The 13642-nt window shown below is 42.5% G+C and overlaps 1 non-coding gene across 1 annotated transcript; it reads left to right on the top strand.

Annotated features, from left to right (window-relative positions):
* The first annotated feature begins 4437 nt into the window (after positions 1 to 4437).
* On the top strand, positions 4438 to 4541 carry LOC112204632 (U6 spliceosomal RNA). Its single transcript, XR_002938306.1, has one exon. It is a non-coding gene; the product is annotated as a U6 spliceosomal RNA (small nuclear RNA).
* Positions 4542 to 13642: the final 9101 nt, after the last annotated feature.

Raw genomic sequence — 13642 nt, 5'->3', positions numbered from 1 at the left:
ACACACATTATAATCAAATTGTAGAAAGCTAAAGACAGAAAAGCAGCAAGAGATAAGTGATTCATCCTGTACAAGGGATCTTCAGTAAGACTAACAGTTGCTTATCAGAAATCACGGAGTACAGAAGGCAGTGGTGGTGTGCTGGGCATGGTGGCATGTACCTGTAGTCCCAGCTGACTGAGGCTGAGACAGGAGAATTGCTTGAGCCTGGGAGGTGGAAGTTGCAGTGAGCCGAGATGGCGCCATTGCACTCCAGCCTGGGCGACAGAGCAAGACTCCATCTCAAAAAAAAAAAAAAAACAACAACAAACAAAAACAGGGTTGGGGAAGCTCAGCATGGTGGCTCATGCCTGTAACTTCAGCACTTTTGGAGACTGAAGTGGGATCACCTGAGGCCAGGAGTCTACAACCAGCCTGGGCGACATAAGGAGACCCCATCTCTACAAAATAAAAATAATTAGCCAGACAAGGTGGCTCAGCCAGACAAGGTGGCTCAGTGGTCCTAGCTACTCAGGAGGCTGAGACAGGAGGATTGCTTGCAGCCAGCAGTTTAAGACTAGCCTGGACAACATAGTGAGACCCCGTCTCTACAAAATATAAATTTAAAAAATTAGCTGGGCATGGTGGTGTGCATCTGTAGTTCCAACTACTCATGAGGCTGAGACAGGAGGATCGTTTGAGACCAGAAGTTGGAGGTTACAGTGAGGTATGATCATACCACTGCACTCCAGCCTGGTTGACAGAGCAAGAACCTGTCACTAAAAAAATAATAAATGAATAAAAATATAAGAATGCTTGGCCTGGTCTGGGCGTGGTGGCTCACGCCTGTAATCCCAGCACTTTGGGAGGCCAAGGCGGGTGGATCACCTGAGGTCGGGAGTTTGAGACCAGCCTGGCCAACATGGAGAAACCCTGTCTCTACTAAAAAAATACAAAATTAGCCAGGCATGGTGGCACATGGCTGTAATCCCAGCTACTCGGGAGGCTGAGGCAGGAGAATTGCTTGAACCTGGGAGGCAGAGGTTGCAGTAAGCCGAGGTCACACCCGATTGCACTCCAGCCTGGGCAAAAAGAGGGAAACTCCACCTCAAAAAAAAAAAAAAAAAAAAAAAAAAGAATGCTTGGCTGGGCACAGTGGCTCATGCCTGTAATCCCAGCACTTTGGGAGGCCGAGGCAGGTGGATCACCTGAGGTCAGGAGTTCAAGACCAGCCTGGCCAATATGGTGAAACCCCATCTCTACTAAAAATACAAAAATTAGCTGTGTGTGATGGCACGTGGCTGTAATCCCAGCTACTTGGGAGGCTCAGGCAGGAGAATCACTTGAACCCAGAAGGCAGAGGTTGCAGTGAGCAGAGATTGCGCCACTGCACTGCAGCCTGGGCGACAGAGCAAGACTCGGGCTAAAAAAAAAAGTTGAAGTGAGTACTTCAGGCTAAAATGAAAAGATACAAGATAATAACTCAGAGCTATATGAAAAAATAAAAATCACTGGTAAAGGCAACTATATAGCTAAATATAAAAGCTAGTATTATTGTATTTTGGGTATGTTATTCCTCTTTCTCCTTTATGATTTAAAAACATGCATGAAATAATATGCATCTATGTTAATAGGAACTAATTGTTTAAAGACATAATTTGTAACAATATAGCTAGGGGACAGAGAAAGGAGCAGAGTTAATGTATGCTATTGAAGCTGAGTTGGTATCAGTCTGAACTAGACTTAGAACTCAGCATGTTAACTGAAATCTTCATAGTATCCACTAAAAAAAAAACTTTAAAAATATACAGAAAAGGAACTAAGAAAGGATCAAAATATTACAGGATAAATCATTAACCAAACACAAAAGAAGGTACTGAGGAGCAAAACACTTTATGTAGAAACTAAACAGCAGGATGACATAAGTAAGTTCTTTGGTGTGTGGGTTTTTCTGTTTTTCTTTTTTGGGGTTTCTTTGAGACAGAGTCTTGCTCTGTAACTCAGGCTGGAGTGCAGTGTTTCATTCTCAGCTCACTGCAGCCTTTGCCTCCCAGGTTCAAGTGATTCTCAGCCTCCTGAGTAGCTGGGATTGCAGGCGCCCACCACCAGACCCAGCTAATTTTTTGTATTTTTAGTAGAGATGAGGTTTCACTACATTGGCCAGGCTAGTCTCGAGCTCCTGGCCTCTAGTGATCCACCCGCCTCGGCCTCCCAAAGTGCTGGGTACAGCCATGAGCCACTGCATCCAGCCTGTTTTTGGTTTTTTTTGAGACAGGGTCTGGCTCTGTTGCCCAGGCTGGAGTGCAGTGGCACAATCACGGCTCACTACAACCTTGACCTCCGCAGGCTCAGCTGATCCTCCCACCTCAGCCTCCTGAGTAGCTGGAACTACAGGTGTGCACCACCATGCCCAGCTTATTTTTCTATTTTTTGTAGAGACAGGAGTCTTGCTATGTCACCCAGCCTGGTCTCAAACTCCTGGGCTCAAGCAATCTGCCCACCTCAGCATCCCAAAGTGATAGGATTACAGGCGTGAGTCCAACCATAAGTAAGTTTCTGTTTTTTGTTTTTGAGTCAATCTCACTCTGTCCCCCAGGCTGAAGAGCAGTGGTGCGATCATGGCTCACTGCAGCCTCACCTCCAGGCGGGAGCCACCGTGCCTGGTCAAGTAACTTTTCTGTTTCAGTAATCACTTTCAATGTAAATAATCTCATCAATGGAAAGATCGGCAGAAGCAATTTTTTTAATAATGTAATACATAATCCAAATATGCAACTTACAAAATACTCACTGTAGACCCAAAGACACAAATTTGTTGAAAGTGAAAAGATGGAAAGAGATAATCCATGCAAATAGTAACCAAAAGAGAGCCAGGCTGGCTATACTAATAATACCACACAAAATAGATTTTAAGCCAAAAACTGTTACAGAAAAACATTTTATGTTCGTAAGAGAGTCAAATCACAAGAAGATGTAACAATTATAAACACATATGAACCAAAAAAAAAAAAGGGCTCCAAAATGCACAAAGCAAACTAATAAAATTGAAGGAAGAAACAATTTTACAATAATGGAGACCTCAATGCAGTGGCTCTATCACAGCTCACCGCAATCTCTGCCTCCCAGACTCAAGCAATTCTCCAGCCTCAGCCTCCCCAGTAGCTGGAACTATAGGCACACAGCACCACACCCAGCCAATTTGTGTATTTTTTTGTGGAGACGGGGTTTCACCATGTTGCCCAGGCTGGTCTCAAATGCCCAAGCTCAAGCAATTCACCCACCTCAGCCTCCCAAAGTGCTGGGATTACAGGCCTGACCTACTGCGCCCAGTCAACACCCCACCTTCAACAGTAAATAGAACATCTAGACAAAATCAATAAGGAACTAGAGGAATTGAACAACACACTAAACCAACTAGACCTAACAGACATATAGAAAGCTCTCCATCTAACAAGTGCAGAATATATATTCCTCTCAAGTGCATATGGAACATTCCCCATGATAAATCATATGTTAGGTCACAAAACAATTCTCAATACATTTTAAAAGGTCAAAATTATACGAAGGGCCACATGTGTTGGCTCACAGCTGTAATCCCAGCACTTAGTGAGGCTGAGACAGGCGGATCACTTGACCCCAGAAGTTCAAGACCAAGCTGGGCAACATGGTAAAACCCTGTCTCTATGAAAAAAAAATTTAAAAATTAGCTGGGTGTAGTGGTGATGAATACCAGTAGCCCCAGCTACTCAGGAGGCTAAGGCAGGAGGATGGCTTCAGCTTGGGAGGCAGAGGCTGCAGTGACCCGAGATCATACCACTACACTCCAGCCTGCAGGACAGAGCAGGACCTGTCTCAAAAAACAAAAACAAAAAAAAAAACAAACAAAAAAAAGCAGGCCAGGCTTGGTGGCTCATGCCTGTAATCCCAGCACTTTAGGAGGCCGACACAGGTGGATGACCTGTGGTCAGGAGCTCAAGACCAGCCTGACCAACATGGCAAAACCCCATCTCTACTAAAAATACAAAAAATTAGCTGGAAGGGGAGGCAGGCACCTGTAACCCCAGCTACTTGGGAGGCTGAGCCAGGATAATCTCTTGAATCTGGGAGACAGAGGTTTCAGTGAGGCGAGATCACGCCGCTGCACTCAACCTTGAGCAACAGAGTGAGGCTCTGTCTCAAAACAAACAAACAAAAAAATTATACAAAGTGTCTTTTCCAACAAAAGTGTAATGAAGCTAGAAGTCAATAACAGGAAAACCTGGAGAATTTGCAAATAAGTGAAAGTTAAACAACATTCTTAAACAACCAGTGGCTCAATGAAGAAATGACTAGAGAAATTGAAATACTTTCAGATGAATTAAAATAAAATGCAAGATACCAAAATTTATGAGATGGTGTGACAGTGGTACTCAGTGAAATGTATAGCTTTAAATGCTTACATTAAAAAAGAACAATCTCATGCTCACTTCATCAGCACATATACTAAAATTGGAACAATACAGAGATTAGCCTGGCCCCTGTGCAAAGATGACATGCAAATTCGTGAAGTGTTTCAGATTTTATTTAAAAAAAAAAAAAAAAAAGGCCGGGTGCAGTGGCTCATGCATGTAATCCCAGCACTTTGGGAGGCCAAGGTGGGTGGATCACGAGGTCAGGAGATCGAGACCATCCTGGCCAACATGGTGAAACCCTGTCTCTACTAAAATACAAAAAATTAGCTGGGCATGGTGGTGCACACCTGTATTTCCAGCTACTTGGGAGGCTGAGGCAGGGGAATCACCTGAACCCAGGAGATGGAGGTTGCAGTGAGCAGACATTTGCCACTGCACTCAAGCCTGGTGACAGAGCAAGACTCTGTCTCAAAAAAAAAAAAAAAAAAGGAAAAATGAACTTTCAAATTAACAACCTTACTTTACACCTAAGGGGTGTTTAATCTTTTGGTTTCCCTGGCTACACTGGAAGAAGAATTTTCTTGGGCCACACATAAAATACACTAACCCTAACAATAGCTGATGAACTGAAAAAAAAAATCGCAAGAAAATCTCATAATGTTTTCAGTTATTCATAAAGTTTATGAATTTGTGTTGGGCTGCATTCAAAACTGTCCTAGGCTGCATGTTGGACAAGCTTGACCTAAGGTGTAAAAGAAGAGCTAACTAAACCTACAGCCAGCTGAAGGAAGGAAATACTAGAGATTAGAGCAGAATGAAATAGAGAATAGAGGAAAAAGAATTGTCAAAACAAAAAGTTGGTTCATGAAAAAAAAACAACAAATTTCATGAAGCTTTAGTTAGACTGACTCAGAAAAAAAAGAGAATAGCAAATAACTAAAATCAGAAAGAAAATGGAGACATTATTACTGACCTTACAGAAATTTTAAAGATTTTTAAGACAATACTATGAAAAATTGTATTCCAACAAATTAGACATCTAGATAAAATGTACAGATTCCTAGAAACACACAAATTACCAAATATGACTTAAGAAGAAATAGAAAATCTCAATAGACCTATAACAAGTACAGAGATTAATCAGTAATCAAAAACCTCCCAACACATACAGACAGTAGAACAATGGATACCAGGGGCTGGGGGAGGGCGAATGGGCAGTTACTGTTTAGTGGGTACAGAGTTTCAGTATGGAATAATGAAAATGTTCCAGAGATGGATAGTGGTGACAGTTGTACAACAATAAGAATATACTTAATGGCACTGAACTGTACACTTAAAAATGGTTAAAATTAAAAATTTTATGTTATGTATATTTTACCACAATAAAAACAAACAACAACAGCAACAACAACAAAAGTCCAGACCCTGGTGACTTCATTGATGAATTCTAACAAATACTTAAAGGAAAATTAACAACAATCCTTCACAAACCCTTCCAAAAAATAGAAGATGAGAGAATACTTCTAATACTTTCTACGAGGCCAGTATTACCCTGATACGAAAACCAGACAAAGACATCTACAAGCAAAGAAAACTACACACCTGGGGACCGGGCACAGTGGCTCATGCCTGTAATCCCAGCACTTTGGGAGGCTGAGGTGGGTAGATCATGAGTTCAGGAGTTCGAGACCAGCCTGGCCAACATGGTGAAACCCCATCTCTACTAAAAATACAAAAATTAGCCAGGTGTGGTGGCAGGAGCCTGTAATCCCAGCTACTTGGGAGGCTGAGGCAGGAGAATCATTTGAACCTGGGAGGCAGAGGTTGCAGTGAGCCAAGATCATGCCATTACACTCCAGCCTAGATGACAAGAGCTAAACTCCATCTCAAAAAAAAAAAAAAAAAAAAAAGAAAAGAAAAGAAAAAGAAACTACACACCAATATCCTTTATGAATATACACACAAAAATACTGAACAAAATATTAGCAAACCAAAACCAGCAGCTCACTAAAAGTGATATACACCATGACCAGGTGGGACTTATCCCAGGAATGCAAGAGGAGTTCAGCATAAGAGATCAATCGATGTAATGCACCACATTAGTGAAACAAAGGGGGAAAACATATCATCTCAATAGATGCAGAGAAAGTAGTTGACAAAATTCAACACCCTTTCATAACAAAAACATTCAGCTAGGAATAGAAGGAACTTCTCAAAAATAGTAAAGAGCATTTATGAAAAAATCCACAGCTAACATATTTATTGGTGAAAAATGGGAAGCGTTCCCCTTAAGTACAGGAACAAAACAAAGATTCTCACTTTCACCGCTACTAGTCAACGTTGTACTGGAAGTCCCATGCAAGAAAATTGGACAAGAAAAAGATATAAAAGCATCTAAATTGGAAAGGAAGGCGTGAAACTCTATTGTCAGATGACATGATTCTATATTTAGAAAATCCCATAGAATACATACATACACATATACACATACATAAACCTACTAGCCAGGCATGGTGGCTCACACCTTTAATCCCAACACTTTGGGATGTTAACGCAGGCAGGTTGCTTGAGCCCAGGAGTTCAAGACCAGCCTGGGCAACATGGCAAAACCCCATCTCTACAAAAAGTACAAAAACTAGCAAGGTGTGGTGGCTCACACCTGTAGTCCCAGCTACTCAGTAGGCTGAGGTGGGAAGATCACTTGAGTCAGGAGGTGGAGGTTATAGTGAGTTAAGATTGCACTGCTGTACTCCAGCCTGGGTGACAGAGCCAGACCCAGTGTCAAAAAAACAAACAAATAAATAAACCTACTAGAGCTAATTTTAATTCAACAAAATTTCGGGGTACAAAATCAACACACAAAAATCAGTTATGGAAATATACATGTAACATGGCCAACTAGATGCAGTCAGGTGCAACAGCTGCCACCGAGGGACTGATTTGACTGGTGCACTCCTAACGGATCTTCAGAGGGAAGGCACTGAGAATGGATGAAGGGAAGACACAGAAGCTAGGCTAGTGGGGGAGGAAGCTGGGAGGCCTGCATGGGGCTACTGCACCCCGCAACTCATTCCTGGCCCCCAATGACTCTGGGGGAAGGGGTGAGTTGAATTGGCAAGGAGCAACACTTCTTACGACCAGCCTCTGGAATCCTGGCAGAAGATCCTTTGACCACCACTGACAGTGGATTTGTAAGGGAGAGACACTTGGAGAAGCAGCCAGGGCAGCAGCCAGCTGATGAACCCAGAGGGTTTGGTGTGGGAGCAGCTGTTGTGGAGCACAGCCAGGGATGGCCACACCCCTAGTCTCAACTTGCTCCCATAGGAGACTCTCGCCCTAGGGGAACCGTTGGGCCTGAACTTCGCAGGGCAGTCTTACTCATCAGGTAGGGCTGGTCCTACCTGAGCACTCCTTGATTCTCTGGCCTCTCTCAGGGCCCAACCTGGCCATGCCTGATTGCAGGGAAGCCTTGAGCGCACTAGGGGCCCATATCATAGCTCCAGTGCTGGTGGACCATGCCTGACCTGCGAAGAGCTCCCTTGGGCCAGCCTCCAGGGCCACACACCAGCCCGCACACTCCTTCCACACTGCATCTTCCCCCAGGCCCACGGCAACACCCCACATGGCTTTGCCAGCACGTGTGTGCATGGGCAGGTTTTGCTTATCTTGTCCTGCCAGCCTGCGTGTATGTGGACACCCTGCCCTGCAACTGCTGCAACAGGAGTACAGTCTGCTCCACTCTCCCCTCTGACCACCACTGTAGTCAGAGCCTTGGTGGGCACAGAGCCAGCCAACCCCAACCCCGCCCCTGCCAGTGCCTCACCCATTTGCCAGCACTGCCGCAAGTGAAACTAGGCACAGAGAACAGCTGACTCTCCCCCACCCTGAGTGCTTTCCAGCACCCTGCTCCCATGCCAACACCACTACCGGTGCAACCACATGCACAGTCACCAGCAGGGGCTCCCACCTTCCAGCTGTGTTCCCTTTGCTGCTGTGGTAAATGCTGGCACAGAGGCAGGCATGCTAAGACCCACTAGCACCCTACTGCAGCCATGCTGCTGCTGCCACTGCTGGCACATGCAAACGAGGATGGATTCCACTGTCTCTGCACTACTAAATGCTTTGGGTGACACCACCCACTAGAGTGTAGTGACCAGCAGTCTGAGAGCATCTTGGCTCACCCAGTGCAGTGGATTCTTAACCTCGAGCAGACAGAACAAAGTTGGGGCTCAATACAAGTCCTCCAGCATTACAGCACACAGTCCAGGAGTTGGGAGCTGAGTGTTGGCCCTCTAAAATCTTCCAGAAATGAAGCCAGTTGACTGAATCCACCTTATACACAGTGAAATCCTCAAGGTCGTCAAGTAGGATAAAATGAAAAAACCCATCCAAAGGTCAGCAACTTCAGAGATTGAAGGAAAATAACCCTGCAAAGATAAAAAAGAATCAGTGCAAGAACTCTGAAACTCAAAAAACCAGAGTGCCTTCTTTCCTCCAAACAGCCACACCACCTCTCCAGCAAGGGGTCTGAACCAGTCTGAGATGGCTGAAATGACAGAAATAGAATTCAGAATATGGATAGGAATGAAGATCATCAAGATGCAGGAGTATGTTGAAGGCCAATCTAAGGAAGCTAAGAATCATGATAAAACAATGCAGGAGCCAACAGACAAAATAGCCAGTGCAAAAAAGAATGTAGCCAACTTGATAGAGCTAAAAAACACACAAGAATTTCATTAATAGCAGAATAGACCAAGTGGAAGAAAGTATCTCAGGGGTTGAAGACTGGCTTTCTGAAAGAAGACAGGCAGACAAGAATGAAGAGAAAAAAAATAAGGAAAAAAACCTCTGAGAAATAAAGGATTATGTAAAGAGACCAGACCTATGACTCATTGGTGTCCCTGAAAGAGATGGAAAGAGTATAAGCAACTTGGGAAATATATTCCAGGATATCATTTATGAGAACTTCCCTGACCTAGCTAGAGAGACCGACATTCAAGTTCAGGAAATGCAGAGAACCCTAGTAAGATATTTCACAAGAAGATCATCCCCAAGACACACACTCATTAGATTCTCCAAGGTCAAAATGAAAAAAAAAAATGTTAAAGGCAGCTAGAGAAAAAGGTCAGGTCACTTACAAAAGGAACCCCATCAGGCTAACAGTAGACCTCTCAGTAGAACCCCTACAAGCCAGGAGAGATTGGCGGCCTATCTTCAACATTCTTAATAAAAAGAAATTCCAACTGAGAATTTCACATCCAGCCAAATTAAGCTCCATAAGTGAAGGAGGAATAAGATCCTTTTCAGAGAAGCAAATGCTGGGAGAAGTTGTTATAACAAGACCTGCCTTACAAAAGCTCTGAAGGAAGCACTAAATGTGAAAGGGAAAGACCATACCAGCCACTACAAAAACATCCTGAAGTATGCAGAGCAGTGATAGCATAAAGCAACCACACAAACAAGACTGCGTAATAACCAGCTAACATCAGGATGACAAGATCAAATCCACACATATCAATACTAATCTTGAATGTGCCACACAAACAAGACTGTGTAATAACCAGCTAACATCAGGATGACAAGATCAAATCCACACATATCAATACTAACCTTGAATGTAAATGGGCTAAATGCCCCAATTAAAAGGCACACCATGGCAATCTGGATAAAGAATTAAGACTCATTGGCCGCGTGCGGTGGCTCACGCCTGTAATCCCAGCACTTTGGGAGGCCGAAGCGGGTGGATCACGAGGTCAGGAGATCAAGACCATGTTGAAACCCCATCTCTAATAAAAATACAAAAAAAAAAAAAAATTAGCTGGGTGCGGTGGTGGGCACCTGTAGTCCCAGCTACTCAGGAGGCTGAGGCAGGAGAATGGCATGAACCCGGGAGGCGGAGCTTGCAGTGAGCCGAGATCATGCCACTGCCCTCCAGCCTGGGCGACAGAGCAAGACTCCATCTCAAAAAAAAAAAAAAAAAGACTCATTGGTGTGCTATCTTTAAGAGACTCTTCTCACATGTAATGACACCCATTGGATCAAAATAAAGGGATGGAGAAAAATCTACCAAGCAAATGGAAAACGGAAAAAAATCAGGGGTTGCAATCCTAATTTCAGACAAACCAAACTTTATAAACCAACAAAGATCAAAAAACACAAAGAAGGGCATTACATAATGGTAAAGTGTTGAATTGAACAAGAAAACTTAACTATTCTAAATATTTATTTATGCATCCAAAACAGGAGCACCCAGATTCATAAAGCAAGTTCTTAGAGACCTTCAAAGAGACTTAGACTCCCACACAATAGCAGTGGGAAATTTTAACATCTCACTGACAATAAAAGATACATCATTGGGGCAGAAAATTAACAATGATATTCAAGACTTCAACTCAGCACTGGATCAAATGGACTTGATAGACATCTACAGAACTCTCCTCACAAAAATAACAGAATATACATTCTCATCTTCACATGGCACATACTCCAAAATCGGTCACAGAATCATACAGAAAACACTCCTCAGCAAATGCAAAAGAGTGGAAACCATAACAACCAACCTCTCAGCACATAGTGCAATCAAATTAGAAATCAAGACCAAGAAATTCACTCAAAATCATACAATTACATGGAAATTGAATAACCTGCTCCTAAATGACTTTTGGGTAAATGATGAACTTAAGGCCAAAATTAAGAAATTCTTTGAAACTAATGAGAAAAAAAGATATAACATACCAGAATCTCTGGGACACAACCAAGGCGGTGTTAAGATGGAAATTTACAGCACTAAATACCCACATCAAAAAGTTAGAAATATCTCAATTTAACAACCTGACATCACAACTAAAATAATAAAAGAACCAAGAGAAAACCAGCCCCAAAGCCAGCAGAAGATGATAAATAACCAAAATCAGAACTGAACTGAAGGAGATTGAAACACAAAAGTATTTAGAAGATCAATGAATCCAGGAGTTGATTTTTTTGAAAAAAAATGAATAAAATAGAAAGACTGCTAGCTAGAGTAATAAGAGAGAAAATCCATATACACACAATAAGGAACAATGGAGAAGATATTACCACTGACTCCAAAGAAATACAAATAACCATCAGAGAATATTATGAATACCTCTATGCACACACAAGAAAATCTAGAAGAAATGGGTAAATTCCTGGACACATACACCCTCCCGAGACAGCCAGGAAAAAACTGAATCCCTGAACAGACCAATAATGAATGAGCTCTGAAATTTAATTAGTAACAAATAGCCTACCAAGACCAGACAGATTCACAGCTGAATTCTACCAGATGTACAAAGAAGAGCTAGTACCATTCCTGCTGAAACTATTCCAAAAAATTGAGGAGGAGGGACTCCTTCTCCTTCATAACTCATCCTGTGAGGCCAGCATCATCTTGATATCAAAACCTGGCAGAGACACAACAAAAAAAGGAAACTTCAGGCAAATATCCTTGGTGAACATCAATGCAAAAATTCTCAACAAAACTCAGCAAACTGAATCCAGCAGCACATCAAAAAGCTTACCCATCACAGTTAAGTAGGCTTTATCCCTGGGACACAAGGTTGGTTCAACATACACAAATCAATACATGTGATTTGTCACATAAAGAGAACTAAAGACAAAAACCACATGATTATCTCAATAGATGCAGAAAAGGCTTTTGATAAAAGTCAACATCCACTCACCTTAAAAATTCTCAATAAACTAGGTATTGAAGGAACATACCTCAAAATAACAAGAGCTGTGTATGACAAACCCACAGCCAACATCATACTGAATGGGCAAAACCTGGAAGCATTCCCATTGAAAACTGGCACAAGACAAGCATGCCGTATCTCACCAATTCTATTCAACAAAATATTGGAAGTCCTAGCCAGAGAAATCAAGCAAGGGAAAGAAAGAAAGGGCATAAAAATCAAGAGAGAGGAAGTCAAACTATTCCTGCTGGCAGATCATCCTATATCTAGAAAACCCCATAGTCTCGGCCCAAAAGCTCTTTACACTGATACGTTCAGCAGGCTCAGGATACAAAATCAATGTACAAAAATCACTAACATTCCTATACACCAACAACAGTGAAGCCAAGAGCCAAATCAGGAATGCAATCCCATTCCACTTGCCACAAAAAGAATAAAATACCTGGGAATACTGTTAACCAGGTAAGTGAAAGATCTCCACAATGAGAGCTACAAAACACTGCTCATAGAAATCAGAGATGACACAAACAAATGGAAAAAATTTCATGCTCAAGGATAGGAAAAGTCAATATTGTTAAAATGGTCATACTGCCCAAAGTAATTATAGCTTTGATGCTATTCCTATTAAACTACCAATGACATTCTTCACAGAACCAGAAAAAAAATTATCTTAAAATTCACATGGAACAAAAAAAAAAAGAGCTTGAATAGACAAGGCAATCCTAAGCAAAAACAACAAAGCTGGAGGTATTATGCTACCCTACTTCAAACTATACTACAGGACTCCAGTACCTAAAATAGTATGGTACTGGTATAAAAACAGACACCAATGGAACAGAATAGAGAGCCCAGAAATAAGGCCACATACCTACAACTATCTGATCTTTGACAAAGCTGACAAAAACATGCAATGGAGAAAGAACTCCCTATTCAATAAATGGTGCTGGGATAACTGGCTACCCATATGCAGGAGATTGAAAGCTGAACCCTTTCTTTTCACCATATACAAAAATTAACTCAAGATGTATTAAAGACTTGGCCTGATGTGGTGGCTCATGCCTGTAATCCTAGCACTTTGGGAGGCCCAAGCAGGCAGATCACCTGAAGTCAGGAGTTCAAGACCAGCCTGGGAAACATGGTGAAACCCCAGTGTCTACTAAAAATACAAAAATTAGCTAGGCATGGTGGTGCACACCTGTAGTCCCAGCTACTCGGGAGGCTTAGGCAGGAGAAACAGTTGAACCTAGGAGGCAGAGGTGGCAGTGAGCCAAGATCAAGCCACCACTCTCCAGCCTGGGTGACAGAGTGAGACTCCATCACAAAAAAAAAAAAAAAAGAAAAAAGAAAAAAGAAAAAGGGATGGATTAAAGACTTAAATGTAAAAATTCAGGAAGATGGCTGGGGTTGGTGCCTCATGCCTATAATCCCAGCACTTTGGGAGGCCGAGGTGGGTGGATGACCTGAGGTCAGGAGTTCAAGACCAGCCTGGCCAACATGGTGAAACCCCGTCCCTACTAAAAATACAAAAAATTAGCCAGGCGTGGTGGCAGGGGCCTG

This window comes from Pan troglodytes, chromosome 8 (genome assembly GCF_028858775.2).
Source record: "Pan troglodytes isolate AG18354 chromosome 8, NHGRI_mPanTro3-v2.0_pri, whole genome shotgun sequence".
NCBI lineage: Eukaryota > Metazoa > Chordata > Mammalia > Primates > Hominidae > Pan > Pan troglodytes.
Note: the sequence above shows the minus strand (reverse complement) of the source record. Positions and strands in the feature narration are given on the sequence as shown.